This window comes from Rattus rattus, chromosome X (assembly GCF_011064425.1).
Source record: "Rattus rattus isolate New Zealand chromosome X, Rrattus_CSIRO_v1, whole genome shotgun sequence".
Taxonomy (NCBI): Eukaryota; Metazoa; Chordata; class Mammalia; order Rodentia; family Muridae; genus Rattus; species Rattus rattus.
The window spans coordinates 22,439,379-22,459,576 of NC_046172.1; positions in this window are offsets into that span (position 1 = coordinate 22,439,379).

Here is a 20,198-nt window from a genome sequence, read left to right on the forward strand (position 1 = left end):
AACTGCAGGGACAAAAATGGAGAAGAGACAGGAAAAGACAGTCCAGTGACAGGCCCAACCAGGGCTCCACTTTATGGGGAGACACCAAGGCCTGACACTATTAGTGATGTTTAAATTCTTTTTTTCCTGATAAAGAGTCTGTATTAGTTAGGGTTCTCTAGATTCACAGAACTTATGGAATGTATATTAAGGGAATTTACTGTGATGACTTACAGTCCAACTAACCCACCAATGGGCAGCCGTGAATGGGAAGTCCAAGAACCTAGTAGTTGCTCAGTCCCACGAGGCTAGGTGTTTCTGCTGGTCTTCTGTATGAGCTGGTCTTCGTGTAGAGGTAGATTCCAACAGATGGCTGGCAAGTAAATACAAGCAGTAACAAAGAGCAAATTCTATGCTTAAATTCTTAAAGCTCTGATTTTTACCAAATTACACTAAGCATAGGAAAAAGTAAGAATCTGAGTAACCCTTTAACTTGCTTTAGCTTCTATTTCCTAGGCCTTCACTCCTTTGGAAAGAGGTAATGGCTAGAAGAAGGAATCTTGCAGATTTTGTCTTTGAGGTGACACCTTAGAGCAGAGCCTGGTCAGACTTAGTGCATCCATTTTTTTCTATTCTGTTCATTGGCCTCTCATCCTTTCACCCTGGTTTGCTGACCACTGTCACAGGGGTTCCCACAGAGTCTCCCCATAGTCCAGAGCTATACAGCTTCAGTATTATAGCTGCTCCATGGTCCTCATTATATTAGCCGTAGCTGACACTGACTGGTCACACTCACTTGAGAGGCATAGCTATTCTCTTCCCCCAGTTAACATTCATTGCACAACAAAACATTCCAAAACCAAGTAGCTTAAAACAGACTGCTTCCTTTTCTTTCAGAGTTGGCAGTTTGGGATGGGCTCAGCTGAGTGGCTCATGAGCCCATAGTCTGCTGCCACCTAGATAATACAGCTTTATTGCTACAGATTGACAGACTATTGGCTAGGATGGTGGAGGCAATTGGGTGTTATGCTTCTTCCCACTCATCAGGCTAGCACAGGCTTCTTCAGGGGTAGTGGGTGGGGGTGAACACTTCAGGAACAGTAATTAAGGGAAAGCCACAAATCCATTCTTGTCTCTGTCTTGTAACAAGTGTCATTTGTTTCTTTGGTTAGAGCAAACCATATGACCAAGCTCAGGGTCAACAAAGGAGAGTGCTGTCCAGGGATGGATGAGGAGATATGTGTACAACACCAAAACCAAACCAAACCAAAACAATAACAGAAGGAACAAAAACCAAAAACAAAACCCTAGAAACAAGACCAACACCCCAAACAAGAACACCACCATCACTACCACCACCACCAACAAAACCACTTGAAAGTATTATACATGGGACGTCTAGTGTAACATTTCAGAATTCACAGACTAGATATGAACATTAGTCTCTCTACATTTTAATTTTGATATATCTGTCTATATATGCATGCTAGGTCATGAAACTAGAAAGGAGACTGTGAGAGGGAAAGGATTTGAAGGTGGGAGAAGAGAATAATAGAATCCTCACATCATGAAAGGACAAGGGAACTACAGGGGAAGGGAAAGGTGCATTGGCAAGACAGAAGAGAAGATGGGGGAAGTGGAGGAAGGGGATGAATGAGCACAAGTTATGGACGAAAATGTCCCAGTGAAACCAGTTACTTTTATTTGCTATTTTAAAAAGTTTCTTTAAAAGATACATTAGCTTTCTGTCAGATTGCTTTAAGAAAATTCAGGCTCTAAAAATTACATTAGTTATGTTTCTTTGTTTTCTTTTTACATTTTATTTAGTGTGTGTGTGTGTGTGTGTGTGTGTGTGTGTGTGTGTGTGTGTGCTCGCGCGCGCGCGCGTCTATGGGAGGCGTGGTGCTATGCCTGTGTGTGGAGGTTGAACTACAACTTGTGGAAGTGGGTTCTCTCCAGCATATGGGTCCTTGGGCTCAAACTCAGGCCATTAGGCTTGGCAGGTGTCCCCACCTATTTAGCCACCTCACCAGACTGGTGGTTCTTCACATCACTTTGGAAATGGAAGGAAGGTCCCAGGTTTCTTTCAGAATAGAAAGGAAGTTTAGTGACTTTTCATCAGAGAAATTCACAGTATGTTGCTTAAAACTGCATGAGAGTCATAGATTACACGAAGGCAAATGCCAATTTAATGACTCTTCCATCAAAGCCAAATGATATGCTTTATTCAAAAAATTCCTTTGCATCCAAACGTGTTTGTCATAGGCCTGCTCATAGAGAAGGAATCTTGTTTGGAGAGACATATAAACTGCCACTTCTCCAGGTTTATCCAGAGCATGTCCAAAAGCATTTAGTTTGGTCAGCTTGCTCTTCAACGTAGGAAAACTTCAGTTTCCACCCAGCTTTCCTGTATTTCATTAATCAGAGATCAGATGGGCTCATTTAGGTGTGGGCCTGTGTCTCTTTAGGCTGATTCCTACAGAATCATATACATAATGATGTGAACACTAGAGAATGTGACCAAAGCCAGTGAAAATAGACGATTGATTAAGAACACTTGTGTGCGTTCAAAACATTCTTTCAGGTGTTTAAATATACTAAGCTCTGAAGTCTACAGGCTTTGTTTTATCATGTAAGGATGTTTTGGGCTGTAAATACTGATGATCTCATTTACATGGGCTTTGAGTTGGGCCTGGTGGTACATGACGGTAATTCCAATGCTTAGGAGGCTGGGCATGAGGATCACGAATTCAAGACCACTCTCTGCTATATAGCAAGACCATGTCTAAGAAATAAGTATAAAGTAAGGCTTATATGTAGATGATAATATCTAGAGGCAGAAAGAAAAAAGAATCACTTTTTTCATGTGCAGATCTTCCCAGAAACCTCCATTGGTCATAGTTAACTCTGCTTAAGCTGATAACATTTAAACAAGGCCTTTGAAAGGAAGAGGCTTGCATCCTCGTTCAGTTTAAACACAAATCCCAGACCTCTTCATTCTGGGGAGAGATTTAGTCTCCTTTGAAGGCTCTGCCTTTTCCTTGAGGGGTTAAAAAAATCCAATGTAGAAAAAACTTCAGTTGTGTACTTAGCAAAAAGAAGGGAGAATTGCTTTGGCTGGGCCATCCAGTGTCTGTCACAGTGTTTGTCAACCTTATACTCATTTCGAATGGTTTACCTGACCTTTTGTGGAGAAAGAGAGAAGGAAAGCTTTTGCAAACATACGTCATGGGAGAATTGATTTCTGAAGTTTCTCAAAGGCTACCTTTCAACATCTGACAGTGAGGTTGATGGTCAATATGAATAGAAAAGCAAAAAACAAATGGCTCAAAGGGGATGGAGCTGAGCAAAGGACAGTGTGTCAGAGGGTAGCAGCGTAGGCTGTGGATGAAGGGCAATATGGTGTCGGGAGGAGTAGAACCAAGGCAAGAGAACTGAATAAGAACATGATTACATAGGAGAATGGTGAGCTCCTCACACATTGTGCTAAGCAAAATGACAGAGGAGAGATGTTGAAGGGACGTGGGATGGGCAGGGAAGAAAGTGAGCCCATCATACTGAGCAGCTCTGTGCATGGCACAAGTTGTATTCTTAGAGCAGAAGTGTGGTGACCTGCTTGATGTCATGACCTTATTGTAAAATAATTTGGTGCACGTTCAACAGACATTGTTTGTAAGCGTGTGCCAATGGACTCATTTCCTGACTCTTCCCACCTACAGGACTGTTTAACGATAAAAGAATTAGGGTCCTTCTGGGTACCCCCCAATTAAGGATGCTTAAGATCTGGTACATAAATATAACTTGGCAGACATGGTAGTCGTGCGTGCCTGGAATCTCAACACTCAGAAGACTAAGGCTGAATGATCATGGGTTTGATTCCCATCTGGGCTACAGAGAAGCACCTCCTCAAAATAAAACAAAGCCAAGAAAACCCCAAAGCAAACAAAAATAATGGAAGCTTCAGTTCTTAACTTTTATTTGGGCTAATTCCAAGTTAGCCATTCCATACTATTTCCCAGGATTTTCCTGCAGGTTGAAATCAGTTGCTCACCATGGTAGCCAGCTGAACAATACCTAACCTTTGTTTGCCCTCTAGTCTTGTCCTCATCCCTTAACTAAACTAGCTGGATACAAAGCCCCTTTTCTTGTGTTTTATGCACATGATTTTATCCCACCACCTAGTTAGGTGGGTCCCTAATAGACTAGGTATTCAGAGGTCCAACTTATGGATGGCAACAGACGAAGGCCAAGTGCTATGGTTGTGCTATGTTGAGGGTGTCCTTCAATGGTTGATGTGTCAGCAGCGTGGTCTTCCTTATGACTCTGCTGAGAGGTTTGTGGAACCTTAAGTAAGGTGTGATGGGATGTGGTTGGGTCATTGGTAGTGCTGCCCACTGTAATTAGCATAGTTTTGTGGTACCCCAGTTACTTCTCTTGAGAGTGGGTAGCTATAAAAGCATAATAACACTGGCTCCCGCCCAATCTCTGCCGCTCTCACATGCACTTCGATCATGATGCCATGTACCGTGATGGAAGAGCTAGCTAGGGCCACGGTGTTTAGATTTTCAACCTTCAAAACTGTGAGTTAAATTGTTTTAAAATAAGTTACTTAGCGTCAGGTATTTTGTTACAGCAATGGAAAAAGACTATGATTCAAAGATCAGGTGAACTCTCTCAAGCTCATTTGACTGGAGAACAGGAAAGCTTAAATCGACATCTGGGTCTCGTCTATGCTCAAAGTGTTAACTTTGTATCTTAGTGATATTGAACAAGGCACTAATACTAAGACTGGAGGACCTAAACAAAGCCAAGATCTGTGGGATTACTTTACCACATGCCTATAATTTATCCTAAGCATCATCTAATTTATCATAGGTGGCCATGGCTTTTGGTTTGCTTCATTTCACCATCTTCACAAGCAGATATATTGCATAAGTTTCTTGAGCCTTGGCACTAATGGGTGGAAATCCTACAACAACCAGATGACTCTGAATTCAAATTCCACTTTGAACCAGAACTACTATGAGAAATTAGATTCTGGCTGACCACTGTCTAGGATGCTCTCTACATGGATGAACTTCCTTGGCAAGACCTAAGCAAGCCATCTCTTTTGTACATGGCTGAGCTGCTGAGAGAGCATGGTGGATGGCTTTAGATACGGATTTTTAGAGTTAAATATAACAAGACCAGAAACATATTCTGGTACTACACTTGTCATTTTCCTTCTCAGAATCCTAACACCTCTGCTTCTTTCCTGAGAGCAACTTCTCATACCACTGGAGCATGCTTAGTCACCACTGGGTAAAAATCCTTGCGTGAGTTAGCACCCGTGGGGAACCATTGTGCCATTCAAGAATGGGAAGGGGTAGATTAAATGCTCCAACTTCTTCATTCAACAAGGGAATGATTCTGAAGCCTATCATCACACATGGTATCCCAAAAGACATGGAGCCCAACTGAGCCTTGATTGCCCAGAGCTGTAACACACTGATTCACATACTCGTTCATTGGTTATTGCCTCATCTCTGTGTCATTGTTACCTAGTTGCCTAGTATCTGAAAATCTGATCATAATTTGAGCATACAAATTGGCATAACAGTTAAAAGAACCCCTGCGTATAGAGTGGTCTTCAGATAATGAGTGTTCACATGAGAATATGGTAGTTACTGTGGCAAGCCTTTTGTTTTTGGCCTTTAAACTTTATCCTGCAGTTCCAGTTCTTCCAGTAGGTGGCAGAGTATCAACAGTCATCATTTGTGGACTGCATGCCTCCGAGAGTAAGAAAAATAAGTAAGTTAGAGACCCTGAGGGACTATGGTCAGTGAGACACGAGAAGGGTGAGCCTATGATTATAAAGTAAGCCAAATAAAGAAAGCAGTGCCCTGAAATTTCAGCCTCAGTCAGATCGGTGCCTGATTTGAGGCTTTGAAAGGTAGATATCGTTGGATGAATTCCCAAAGCTACACGGGAACCTATATGGGAGAAGCCGGAGTCTGTCTGTTTGCAAGAAATTAGTGGGTGCCATTTTCCCATGGTGGTGTGAATACTAACTCATACGCGATGACTAGAGGGTAGAGAAATGGCAATGTGCCAGTGAAAATCTAAACTATTATCTGAACAAAGTAGAAGTTGATAAGAGCCATGAGATCTGGCAGGCAGCTTTGGAAAGCTTCCAGGATTGTTTGGTATTTCTTGTTTGTATCATTGGACAAACAAAACCAGCTAAGTATGTATCAACTTCACGGTGAAAAGATGAGGAGAATGGGGTTCTTTAGCGGTCACTTCTGTCATTAACTACTTGAGCATTTGCCTGGGGTATTAACCCCACAGCATGCACGGAAGTGAGAGGCAGAAGTCTCGGGTAGAAAGCTTTTGGCATGTTTGAGAAAGTTTCATACTTAGTGAGCTCATGTGAGTAGATGAAGTAAGGGATGGGAAAAATCCACAGTGGGTGCTACAGAGGTGCTTTGGAGACCTCAGGCTATATGCATAACTCCTGTGGATCTGGTTAAAATACAGATAAGCATTATGTAAGTGGTGGTTGAGATTGAGAATTTTGAGTGAGCTCTAATGAAGTGTATGCTACTGATCCTTGGACCACACTTTAGGAAGTAAGGGCCATGCTATTCTTTGCATCTGCCCTGCTAATTTTTTTTTTAATCATCCCACACCATTATCAACCTAAACAACACTGCAGACACTGGGGGTCCCTGAATTTTTGGTGTTTTCTTCCACGGTCCTTGATGTCTTCATTTCTAAAATGAGGAGCTTGTATTAGACAAGCTGTTACTAAGTGGCAGATGGGGAGAGTGTAGGGGGGACCTTTATAAAAGACTTACTTTGTCTTTATTTATGTGTGTGTGTGTGTGTGTGTGTGTGTGTGTGTGTGTGTGTGTTCATGTATGCAGAGGTACCCACAGAGTCCAGAAGAGCATGTCAGGTCACTCTGACCTGAAGTTACAAATGGTTGTGAACCTCTTGCTGTGGATTATGGGAGCAATACAATGATCCTCTAGAAAGGTTATACGTACACTTAACTGTTGGGCTATATATCCCTAGCCTCTATGGACAGATTTAAAAAACCATCATTTCAATGGCTAGAAAACACTGAGTTAAATACAGGCCTATGCCCAAAGGATTTGACATCTTACTGAACAGGCACTTGCTCAGCTATGTTCACTGTTGCTCTGTTCACAAAACCTAGGAAATGGAAACATCCTAAACAGCCTTCGACTGATGAATGGATCGCAAAAATGTGATACATTTACACTATGGAATACTATTCAGCTGTCAGAAAAATGAAATCATGAGCTTTATAGGTAAATGGATAGAACTTAGAAAAGATCATATTCGGTGACCCAGAAAGCCAAATGTTACATGTCCTTTTTAAAAATTTTTTTCTTTTATTGGCTATTTTCTTTACTTACATTTCAAATGTTATCCCCTTTCCCGTTATTGGAGGTTCCTAGTTCCAAAACTTCAGATGTGAATGCATAGCCTATAGTAATACAGAAACTGGGAAAGTAAAATGGGGCCATTGCCAAAGTTTGGGAAGCAATTGAGGGGAAAATAGCAGGGTACAAGTGATCTTCTGAGGGAAATGGGAAAGGGGGGACTTCTTAAGCAGGGGGAGGAAGGTAAGTACAGAAGAGAGTAGGAGGAAGGTAAAAGGGAATAGCAGTATAAGAGATCTGATGGGGGAATTGGAAAGGGGGTTCTCCTTTGGAGAGGAAGAAGGAGGTAATACGGAGAAGGAAGGAAGTGGGTAAATGATAATAAGGATGTCTGAAAAAGCCACAAGGAATCATACTATTAACTATTTACCTAAAACCCCATAATGTATGTAATTCAGTATATAAATGTACATATACAGTTTTAAAGAACTTTTCTCACTTGAGTTGATGGTATTCCCTTCTAGAGCCAAAGACCATTTTAAAACTTCCACTACCATATATGAGAACCCCTCTTGTTAGTATTGTCGTTATTCAGGGTTGTACAAGAGACTCCCCAAATATACAGCCTAGTGCTGTTTTCCTTGGTTACTCCCCAAAGATGGATGGTAAGTCCCTTTTCTAAAGACAGCCTGCTCTTCAGGAACAGTGTTCAGAGACCCCTGGGCTGGAGCTGATTTGAATTCTTCCTGCCTAAGGGCTAGTTCTCACGGCACCACAAGGCAACTTTCAAGCTTCCAAAGGAAGAAGGCAACCCGGAGTCCTACCCAGCTACGACACCTATGAACACATACCAGCATGGCATGGTAACCCTAAGCTTTCAGTAGTGGCATGCATACCTTGGTGATAAATAACAGCTCTCTAATTAGGTGTAAGATCTGCTTAACAAGAGGAATATTGTGGTACTAGAAACCTTGCTAACTGATAGGTGTTAATGAAACAAGGTTATCAGTTGTTCAGTGCCAAACAGGCATCCCTGAAAACAGACATACAAGGTACATTATGTGGACTCAACAGGTTTTATTTAAAAATATATATGTATATATGAATATGTGAAAATACATTTATGCATGCAATAGCAATTAGTAGAACAAAGCAAAAGGAAACAAAGAGTCTGAATTTGAAGTAGAGTGAGGAAGGCTATTTGGGAGGGTTTGGAGGGAGAAAGGTTATAATTATATTATAATCTGAAAACTAAATTAAAATAGAAAGTATGAACAAACGTTCTGAGCTGGCAAAGATTCACAGAAAACTACTCTACCTGCTAAAAGAGTCACATGTCTTAGGATTGGGGAATAGTAGTATAATTTTCAGATGGATGGCCTAGAGACGTGTGTGTGTGTGTGTGTGTGTGTGTGTGTGTGTGTGTGTGTGTGTATGTGTGTATGTGTGGTGCTGGCATGTATTTATGTGTAGATGTGTGTGTACATGTATATGTATGCCAATGTTGTTCACGTGCCTGCATACCTGGATGCAAAAGATTAAGTTTGAGTATTTTTCTCTGTTTTCCCTTATCTTATTTATACACTGAATTTGAAGCTCACCATTTTGGCTATATTAGCTCTCCTGGAAGCTCCCAGACTTAGCCTGTCTTTGCTCTTCAGAACTGGGATTAAAGGCACATAGCACTATATCCATTTTGTTTTGTTTTGTTTTGTTTTGTCTTTTGGGTGTTGAAGATGTGAACTCAGGTTCCCAGGCTTGCATAGGAAACATTTTCCCCAGTGAATCCTTTCCCAAGCCCCACACTTGGCTTTTTACATAGGTGCTGAAGATCTGAACTCGGGTTCCCAGGCTTATACAGCAAGTACTTTTACTCACTCAGCCATATCCTCATCCCAAGATGGTCATTTTTACGTAGAGAAACATGCTGGTCCTAAAAGGTTGAGGAAGGGGGACAATCTGTAAGAGCTGTGCAGATCTGCTATCTTACCCCCTGCATTTTATATACATCTATTATTATAATATTATATCAGAATGCTTATGTACTTATCTTTCCTACTGGCCTAGGAGCTTCTTTATAAGGTTAGAATTCATTTTTGGCTCTATTACTACAGTACCTGCACACAGTACATGCATAGTGACTCCTTGAATGTTTAATAGGCCTTGGAATTTTTTGCAGCTCTAAAAATATGACATCATGAGGTTGAATTACATGCTGCTGTTTTGTGTTGCATCAGTTTATTAGTAATAATTATTTTAAATATGCTGGCTTTTTGGCAAGACTCTTTCAAGGTTTTATTCTGCTTAGATGGTATAAGAACCATTGGATTTTTATTGTAACAGAGTCTAGCCACTCACAACTCCATGTCCAGCGTTTAACACGAGATGCTCCTGAGCAGATACTATTTACTCATGGTCCAGTGACAGTTGTTTGGCAAGGAAATGGTTGAAAGTGGTGCTTTTGTCTTAAGAAACATCTGCCTTGCTTTTCCATGGAAGGAGAGTCTGTGGAGTACACTGGATGGGCTCTGCCTGATTGAGCTTGCCAGGGGAGAGTCAGAGGCACCACTAATTACACATCTTATATTATAGGTTGGAAATTGATACACGGAGTAAATGGTCTGGCCCCCAAAGCCCCCAAACATAATGAAAGCAACATAGATGTAAGTTCATTGTCAAAATCCCCACTGTTGCAATGCAGATCTAGTCATACGTTCAATTCTTCCACTTTTTTCTCCACATGGTACTAAAAACACAAAACCCACAGACAAACGGAGTACCTGAAAGTCAACGTGCAAATTCAGGGAAAAAACAGGGGGAAAATATGTAGAAAATGTCCATGTTAAGACATAGAATTTATTGAAAGTATTAATTAGTAATTCACTTGGGTTTGGGGTACACTTGTTACTACAGGTCACCACCATTGCTTGACTGTACACGAATTAGGTTGTACTTAGTTAAAAAATTCTTTTCTAGGTCCACGTCACTCAAAGATACTTTCCTAAAAGACAAGAAAGAGGTAGACTCAGCAGGGACAGTGAGAGGCCCAAACGCATAAGATCAAAGAGGAACCCAGCTCTGAGGTTCAAAAGATGAATTCTATAATTCATTATTCCATAACTACAGGAAGGGAAGGTCAGCTTACCAGCACTCCATTAAGAGTAGAATCTCCTAGAATTCTGGCAGGCTTAAGAAATAGTAGCAGTGCTTTGCAGTGTCCAATAGCTAAACAGCACAGATAGAAAACTTAGACTACTTTTCCAGCCACCCTTGCGGTTTGGAAGGGCCACGTGGCTGAGTACGAGGCAACAGAATGTGAGCAGAAGTGAAATGCTCTATTTCCAGGACTGTCCCGTAAGTGCCACCTATCTATGTGTGATTATCCATATTTCCCACTATGCTGGTCTGACACACAGAGCATGGCTTTGAGAGCTGTGTATGAAAAGCAACAGAGCCACAAGATGGAAGACAGCTATGTCACTGACTGACGTCACAGAAGAGAGCCCTTTGCCAATCAGGACGTAATAAGAGTAAGAACTAAATCTTTCTTGTGTAAAGGTAGTAACATATTGGGGTTAATCTGTCATAGAAGCTTTCATTGGTGAGGTATGTGGTCACTGGCTATAATAATAGAGGAAGAAAAATGTAGGAATAAAAGAATGTGCTATTTTTCTGCTTGGGGTATTACCCTGTTCAAATTGGAACATGGATAAATGTGAAAGAGTGGTGAGGAAGGGAGAAGCACTTCATGGGAGAAGCTGTAAGTGAAGGAGCTTGAGTTACAGAGAGGGAAATATGGAGTTAAAAGAAAAACAACACTTGTAAGAGTACGTGTTTTCCTTTCCTTCTTCTGTGATGGACTATCCTGACAAAAAGGGGACATTAAAGGAAAAGGGGTTTATTTTGGCCCGCAGTTCTCGGCAAGGAAGTCAAGGCAGCAGGAGATGTAAGCAGCTGGCTACACCACATCTACAACAAGGAAGTAGAGAGCTGTGAATGCTGCTGTCTGTTCCCATTCTTCATTTACATGGTCAAGGATTTTAGCCAAGGAATAGTGCCACCCACGGTGGGCGGCAGGTCTTCACATCTCAATTATTCAAGACAAACTAACACAGTCATAGCCAGAGGCTAATCTCCACGTGATGGTAGATACTGTCTAAGAGCTGTGCAACACTACCCATCACAGTATATGACAAAGAATAACGTTTAGGCTTATGCTGTAGCACTCAAGAGTTCAGACCTAGGTGTAAGATTTAGCCTTACGATTAAGGAAAGCATGTTTTGTTTCTGAGATGGAGTCTTATGTATCACAAGATTGCCTTGAAGTCACTCTGTGGCTGAAGATGACTGTGAACTTCTGATCGCCTTGCTTCCTCCTCTCTGGGACCAGGAATACAGGTGTGTGCTACCACAGCAGCTTTCGTGGTACTGGAGATGGCCTTGTGAATTCTGGGCAAGTACTCTAATAGCTTAGTTCCATCCCCAGCCCAGGGAAAGTTCTAATAGTAACTAGCACATCCTAGAAGGGGCTTTCTTAAAACCCCCATCTTCAGTGTATGCTGTTGATTGACCATTCAAGATTCATTTTCCCTTCTCCTCTGACTATAAGATCTCAAATTAACTGATATTTCATCCTCATGTGATTAGGGGAAAGAAAACCCCATGCTCAGCTCCAGGGTTGGATACTGATTACTCCGAACCGTTTAGCACATGGAATTGAAGAAGGGATACCTAAGTACATTTCATTTAAAATATTGGCTTCATTACAAGTGTCTGGGAATGCATTTTGTAGTGAGCATATGTTACGTTTTGGCTGTCACACAGCTGACCTGCTCCCATTTCTGTTTGGAAAAAAGTCTCCTGTAACAGAGACAATTCATTGTTCACTGAATATTTAGGTTCTTGCAGACTACAGGATTATTGATTGAAGCGGCTGCCTCCTGGGAATTACATTTCCCTTCTTACAAATAGCAGCGCCTGTGGTTTGTTACTGTCCATAGCATGGGAGCAATCATGATATAATGTCATGTCTGAGCCAAGTGGCTTAAGTAATAGGAATATCTTCAACAGTTTTATTCCTCTTCCAGCTGGATGCAAAGGATTATGATGCCCAAGGAGACAGTGGATCTCCAACATAGAAGAAGTGGGGGATGCGAATTATCTTGAGGAAGGTTGACCATCAACCTGGAATGCCTAGATTGAATGGTTTTGTGACTGAAGAGTACACTTTTGTTATGTTACTTCCTTAAACCCTGGACTTGGGTGTTATTGTAGGTAGCATTGCACTAATCTATAATTATTATGAATGGTCTTGGGAAGAGGGCAGTAGCTATCTCTGCTGCCCGCGAATGGTCCTCCAAAAGGATCAAATTCCCCACTTCTAGCTGCTCCCACATAGCCAAGACATCTTTTATGCTATTTATTTAGCATACTAAATAATGAGTTTTATCATGCCAACTTCTACATAATACATCATTGTGTTTTATTCATATTTGTTTCCCCACTACCCTTTCCCACATTGGTCTCCTTCTTTCTACCAAAATAGAACTCCATTCCGCTTTCATATCAAGTGTATCCCACCATCATCTCTTGTTCACCTCTCCTACTTTTCCTCCCATCGCACAGACTCCTTTCTATTTTCATGTCTCTCATGCACGCCATATGCTTCTTTCGAGAACTATCTGTTCAGCTGTCTGGCCCATCATATTGATTGTCAATGTTGAAAACAAGGTATGTTGAAATACAGGAATGGTATATTTGTATACCACATGCACTAACCTAGGGCTGACAGGTGGCTCAGAGGATGTAAACCTTACTTCTGCAGTAGGAAGACCTGAGTTCAGACTCCTAGCTGAATAAACAGAAACCCCAGGGCTAGTAGTGGAGACAGGTGAATATTGGGGACTTAAGGTGGAGAGTGATAGAAGAAAACACTCAATGTTGTTCCCAGGCCTACACACACACACACACACACACACACACACACACACACACACACACACACACACACACACACACACGAATTTTTATCTAGACTTTCCCACCTGAAAGTTGCTACACAATGATTAGGATAAGCAGCTAGACATCTATGGTGGGATGCTGAATCTTTTTTTCTTTTCTTTTCTTTTTTTCGGAGCCGGGGACCAAACCCAGGGCCTTGTGCTTGCTAGGCAAGCGCTCTACCACTGAGCTAAATCCCCAACCCCAAGGGATGCTGAATCTTAAGCCAGGGTATGAAGACAGATACAGTAGTAGTAACAGAAATGGGGGAAATCTATGGTAAAACTTGGCACGTGAGTTCTGCTGTTTCAGGACCTGCTGGGTCCTGCTGATGTCCAAGTCTTGTTCTCCAACTACTAATAAATACTATTAGCCTCTGACAGCTCGCTCATTCATTCTCCCTTTGCCTAAGAGAATTAGCACTATCCTGTCTTACCTTTGGTGGTGGTTTAATGCTTTTCGCAAAAGAGATTTTTCTTGAATTCATTTTGTTTAATAAGAGTGGACTTTCCCTTATGCAGTTCTGTATTTATCTATGATTCTGTCCTATTATCTTAGTTTTATTATTATGTTCAGATAATCGAGTACTTATTTATTTTCCCTTGTATTGTCAGTCTGTTCCGTCTCCTGCTTTCTGCTGGTTGACAGCAGTTATTTTCATCTCATATTTTACTTACCAGTTGTCCTCACTCATGCTATTTTTGTGATATTTATACTTGCTAATCATTTCTATTATTGGTTTGTGCTGTCTAATTTTCAATCTGTAACTTCTGATTTGAGAAGAGCATGGGACTCGTTGTCCCAGAGACCTACTTTTGTTATGTAACCTTGGACTGATTTTTAATTCTCCTGGGAATTGTTTTTGCAAAGTGATTAGAAAAAAAAAAACAACAACAAACTTTCAGAGTCAATCACAATGGGGAGCTCTAAATAGCCACATGGCTGAGCACCCCATTAACACTTCTTCTCTCTGCACTTTGATCATTTGTTGGTTTCTGCATTTACCACTGTCCACCACACAGAGAAACTACTCGGATGAGGTGTAGACCTCTATTAACCAATGGGTATGAATATGATCAGTTTGCGGAGCAATTTAATACTATGTCCAATTAACAGAATAGTAGTAGTAGGCTCACCCCTGGGGCCTCTGAACTTTCCAACCATGGGTTGCTGGCCAGATTTACAGTAGCAGGAATACACTTGCTCTTGTGAAGTGGCTCTTAAAGTCAATCGGAAAGTGTTTGGTTGCCCCCCAAACATCTGTGGCCCTATTGCACCCATGGACATATCTTGCCATGCTGGTCATTATTGTAGTTCACAAGATTCATGGCTGAGTAAAACTGTTGATGGCTGTTTCTCCCAGCAGCTTACAGAAGGTATCGTGAAAGCTGGTCACCAAGGAGGAAGCTTCCCGGTTAATGCCAACTTGATTTGTCTATGTTCTATGACCAAAGTGTGTGGCATCTTTATCAATAGGGTCTTACTATCAAGTTATGTTGGGCAGCCAAGAGCAATGGCAATAGACTATATTGCTTTAGGGTTTTTCTGGGATACCTTTGACAAGAGACTCAAAGGGAGTACTGGTACTCCCTGGTATTGCACTTTTTACTTGGCAAACTACAGCTTCTGAAAGGAACATTATCTCCTATGTAAGGTAACTTCATTTAAATTCTATCTATCTATCTATCTATCTATCTATCTATCTATCTATCTATCTATCTATCTAAAGCTTATAAAATAGTAGTTTTCCATATGGCATTTTCAAACATCCTTGGTGTTAGTTATCTCTCTTCCCTAAGCCCCTTCTACCATATTCTCCCATTCTTCTCCCCACCTAAACCTTCCTTCCATTATTCCCATTCATATCATCTGTATTCTACTAGCTCTCTCCCTTAAGATCTTCCTCTCTCCTTCCCACCAATGGTCTCTTTCTAGTTTCTTAGAGTATACAGATAATCCAAGTTAAACACAGACACCTATATCATCACCCCACAAAGCCCAGGGAGCATTGCAGAAGAAGGGATAAAAATATTCTAAGAACTAGAGGTTAGGGAGGACTGGAATAAAACAGTATTTTTCTGTATATAACAAGACTGGTGAAGTCATGAAGTTACAGGAACTGTGGTGACCTGCAGAAGATCAAGCTAATCAACATTCTAGCATGGAGGAGGGAGGGGCTTGGAGCCCTCACTTCTAACAGAGGAGCTATTGACAGTTGATAGCTTCTGGGGAGAGGAGAGGTTAGTTTTCTTTTGTGGTGTGGCCCCTGATAGGTCTACAATACTCCAGTAGATGGCTACACACCCAAGAGTTTATGAGAAGCACAAATTGGATTTGGTGGGTTAGTTTCTATTTTAAAAAGACTACGTGAAGTTGGGAGGGAACGTGGAGGTGGGGGATGGATTTGGGGGAGTTGGAGTAAATATGAGCAAAATACATTGCAGGAGATTCTCAAATAAGTAATAAAAATTATCAATTAAAATGCATGGCCTCTCCTAGAAATTGAACTGTGAGTACACAGTCTTCTACTAGATGATGAGAATTATACAGTTCCTTTTCTCTCTTGCTTTATACTTGGAAAAAAAGACAGTCTCACTAAGTAGATCGTGCTGACCTTGAACCTGTGACAATCTTCCTGCCTGCTTCTGCCTCAAGGGCAGGGATTAAAGGCATGAGCCACCTGGTCCAGCCAAACAGCTTTATACTTTCCATTTATCCTCAAATACCACCCTTGAAATAAATTCTAATAGCAATGTTCAGCTTCAGTCTTTTATCCACCCTTCACATACTGTGTACATAAGACATTTGAGAATCCACAGTGGCCTTTTACATGACTCAGTTTCTAGAGAATTTCTAGAGGAGACTTCTACAATACTTCTTATTAGTCATTTGTATTTGGCTCTGCACTGCTTTAGGAACTCAATTCTACCTCTCAAGGCCTGTTCTGGTGGCTAGATTTGACCGCTTCCAACACTGGGTCTCAGTTTCCTTATTTGTAATATTAGATGACTCAGCCGATTCCCTCAGAGTCCCCACCTTGATCTCAGGCTGCCATGATGACCCAAAGTGATTTTATGACTTCTGAGTGTCTGCTTAGATTTTTGATGAAATTAGTGTCATCTCTTCTGCCTGCTGTTTTGACTAATAAGCATTATATGGTGATTTTTAGTGTCTTGGGTAAATGGTTTCAACAACTTGACCACACACAGAAACTTCTCCATGAGCTCCCAGGAAGCCATGCCTCTTTGTTATCACTGTCTAGACCATTTTTTTGTCTTCTCACAGCTCTTTGTCCTTAGCTTCCTCTGGTATATCTTTGTCCTTTCCCTTTCCTTCCCCCATACCACAGAAGAAAACTTCTGTCTGGAGTTCTTTTGCTGAAAGCCTTCTCAGGCTCCCTCTGCTGGGGTGGAACTTGTTGTCATAGTAACCTCCCATTAAAGACTCTGAGGTCAGCACTGAAGCCAGCCAAATCCACTCACATGGGTGGCCACAGAAGGTCAGGACAAAGTATCTCTCTAAACCTGTCTATTTGCGAATAGGAAACAAAGTATTTTGTTGTTCTGATAGGTGCCATAATGTTCCCTCTTTTTCTTATGAGCCACTCTAAGGAGTAAAAAGAGAACTACAGGCAATTTTGTTCAATTTGCTAACCTTTTCTAATATTTTTACAGATAGATCCATTTATCTTAGGCCATCTTTTGACTTTGAAAATATTATTGTCTCTTCTAAAACATGTTCTTTGGGTCCTTGAACTTGAGCCAAGGCAAAAAAAGACAAGAAACACAAGCTTAGATGGCTAATAATATTGAATCACGGATATTCTTTGATGACAATGAATAAATGCCCAGAGCAGGAATTTCTGCTCTGAGAGTGTATCTGTTTCTATGCACCTCCTCCTTATTGGAGTTTTCTAAGAATCTAATGAAACTTGAAGAAAAACAGTAATGCTTTATGGAGAATTTAGAAAATTCTAGACTAAATTTGATTTTTAAAATAAAATTTTTACTCCAGAGAAGTCCAAGGCCAAGGAGAAAAACAGTAGATTAAGGACAGTGTGGTATCATGAGGATCACTATTGAACACCTGAGCTGGGCCAAATCTTTTCAAGTGGGGCCTACAATAAGCGAAAATAAGAAGGCTCACAATGTGGGAATCCTAGGCTTTTGGGTCCAACCATGAACGATTAAGAGCAGCTTCCTCCTCCCCAAACTCTTCATGTGAGGTTTGGGAATAAAAGCTGTGTTGCAAACTGAGACAAAGAACGAAGTATACATACGCACAAGAGACTGTCTGGGCTGTCAGGCTGTATTTGTGTCTGCCTGAGCTGCTCTGAAAAGATCCTCTTCTCCTGAATCACTCCCACCCCAGACAATAGCAGGATAGAGAGGCAGCACTCCCTCTCGGTGCTGAGCAACAGACTGCAGATGTGGGACTGGAAACCTTCATCTCAGTTGCTACTAATAACTAGAGCAGCACTGCTCTTTCCTCTGCTTCCTCTGTTACTAGGTGATTATGATGAAGAGTCTGGCCATCCCGTGGTGGATGGAGATGGTCCAAGACAATAAGTCACTGATGAAACCTCCTGCCACATACCTTTCAGGCTAAGTCTCTTTCTACTCTTTTTTTTAAAGCCTACTGCCTACCTACATCAAGGCCAGAGGGAGCGTTCCAAAATACAAGTCAAATGATTGAACACAGCTCTTAAACACTCTAATGATGTCTCAATAAGGTTATTATGATGTACAAAGGTGCTAACCCATCTGACTCATACCCCTTTACTTCTCTAACTTTATCAATGACTACTTCTGCTCCATCTTTACTTGTTCTAGACATTCTGGCTCTGTTTCTTTTTTTTTTTTTTTGGTTCTTTTTTTCGGAGCTGGGGACCGGACCCAGGGCCTTTCACTTCCTAGGCAAGCGCTCTACCACTGAGCTAAATCCCCAACCCTCTCGCTCTGTTTCTTAAACACATCATTTCTATTCACATCTCAGTGCTTTCTGCATGTCCTGATTAACTCTGCCCTGAACAATCTTTTTCCAGCTACCCATACTACCTCTTTTTTTTTGAGATTTTTTTTATTAACTTGAGTATTTCTTATTTACATTTCGAATGTTATTCCCTTTCCTGGTTTCCGGGCCAACAGAGGAATGGATACAGAAAATGTGGTACACCCATACTACCTATTGCATTACCTCCTCCGTGTTTTTTCTCAGCTACTATCTTTTCAATGAATCCTCCCTAAACAACTTATTTCGAATTACAACTAATAATTGTTGCTTGGTATACTGGACACATAATTGTAATCTCAGCCCTCAGGAAGCTAAGGCAGAAGGGTGGTAAATTTTGAGACCAAACTGGGCTACTTTATGAGTTCCAGGCTAGTCTAGACTATAGATAATGAGACTGTTCCCAAAGTCACTCACTCATTCACTCACCCCTCTGTGTTTGTTAACTACAACCAGATCCGTGGTTGTGTAACAAACTACCCCCTCAAAGTGACTAATGATAAGCATTAATTTCCAGATGTGTGAGTTTAGCTGAGACTTGATTGACCTAAGGTAAGCTCGGCTTGGGTTTAGCTGCTATTTAGGCTGCAAGCTGGGAAGCAGCCTTCAGTGGGTGTTTGTATGGAGGCCTGGAATGAAGGTAGTAGTTATTCAAAGTGTATTCTAGTGGTATATCATTAGCATACTAAAGGAAGTCAAGGAGCTTCAGCCATTTAAGATCTCTGCTCCCCTCACATCCCACTGTCATTCTATTTGTTAAAGGAAACTGTGGGACAGAGGAAGCCTTGACTGAGTGAAATCCTGAATGGATGGGTGTTGTTGACTTGGCAGTGACCATGTCCAAGATCCTATAGCCACAGGAAAATTGCCAAACCTTCCCTTCTGCTCCAGGTGAGAATTTGGTAGTATCTGCAGAAAATGTCCACCATAGCTTTCCCTCCCTACCCCTAGATATTTATGGCCTGAGGGTTGCTCCCATATAGAGGCTCCTCTTATAAGATTAGCTTAAACCTATCTTCTAGTTTAGCTGTCAGTATAATCCCTGCTTCTTGGTTTATCTGTATGCAATAATCCCACCTCTCTGTTTATATAATAAAGACAGTGAGCTTCTGAGGTGCTAGTGCCTTTCCATTAGAAAAATGGAAAATTAGATTAGCACCATCTACCTAATCACACCTTTTCTATGTCTGTGTTTTTGTCTTTTTTTTTTTTCATTCCCTTGCTGTCAGTCAGGTCCAATCCCTGGATCCATGTAGAATGTGGCACTCAGTAATGAGGAGACTAGAGCGATGGATCAGTTTGTAAAATATTTGCCAGACCTGAGCTAGATCCCTATAATCTATGTATAGTTTCCAGGTTCGGAGGTTCATACTTGCAATTGCAAGACTATAGAGGTAGAGACAGGCAGGTTGCTAGTGTTTGCTGGCCGTCCAGCCAGTATAACCTACTTAACATGTTCTATATTAATGAAAAGACTTGTCTCAAAGAAATAAGGTAAATGGCTTTATTAACTACTTTCTATTGTTGTGATAAATCATCATGACTAAAGCAACATATAAAGTTTATTTGGGCTTATGATTTCAGAAGGTTGGAGTCCTTGATAGCAGAGAGAAAGCAGCAGGTAGCAGGCACGGCCAATGGGGCAGAAGCTGGGGGCTTACATCTTCAACTGTAAACACAAAGCAGAGTGAACTCAAAATGATGTCTATAAGTGCTCAGAGCCTATCTCCAGTGACATATCTCCTTTAAACTTTTTAAGCCTTCCAAAAGAGTGAGTGCCACCAACCAGGAACCAAGTATTTAAATTTTGAAGAT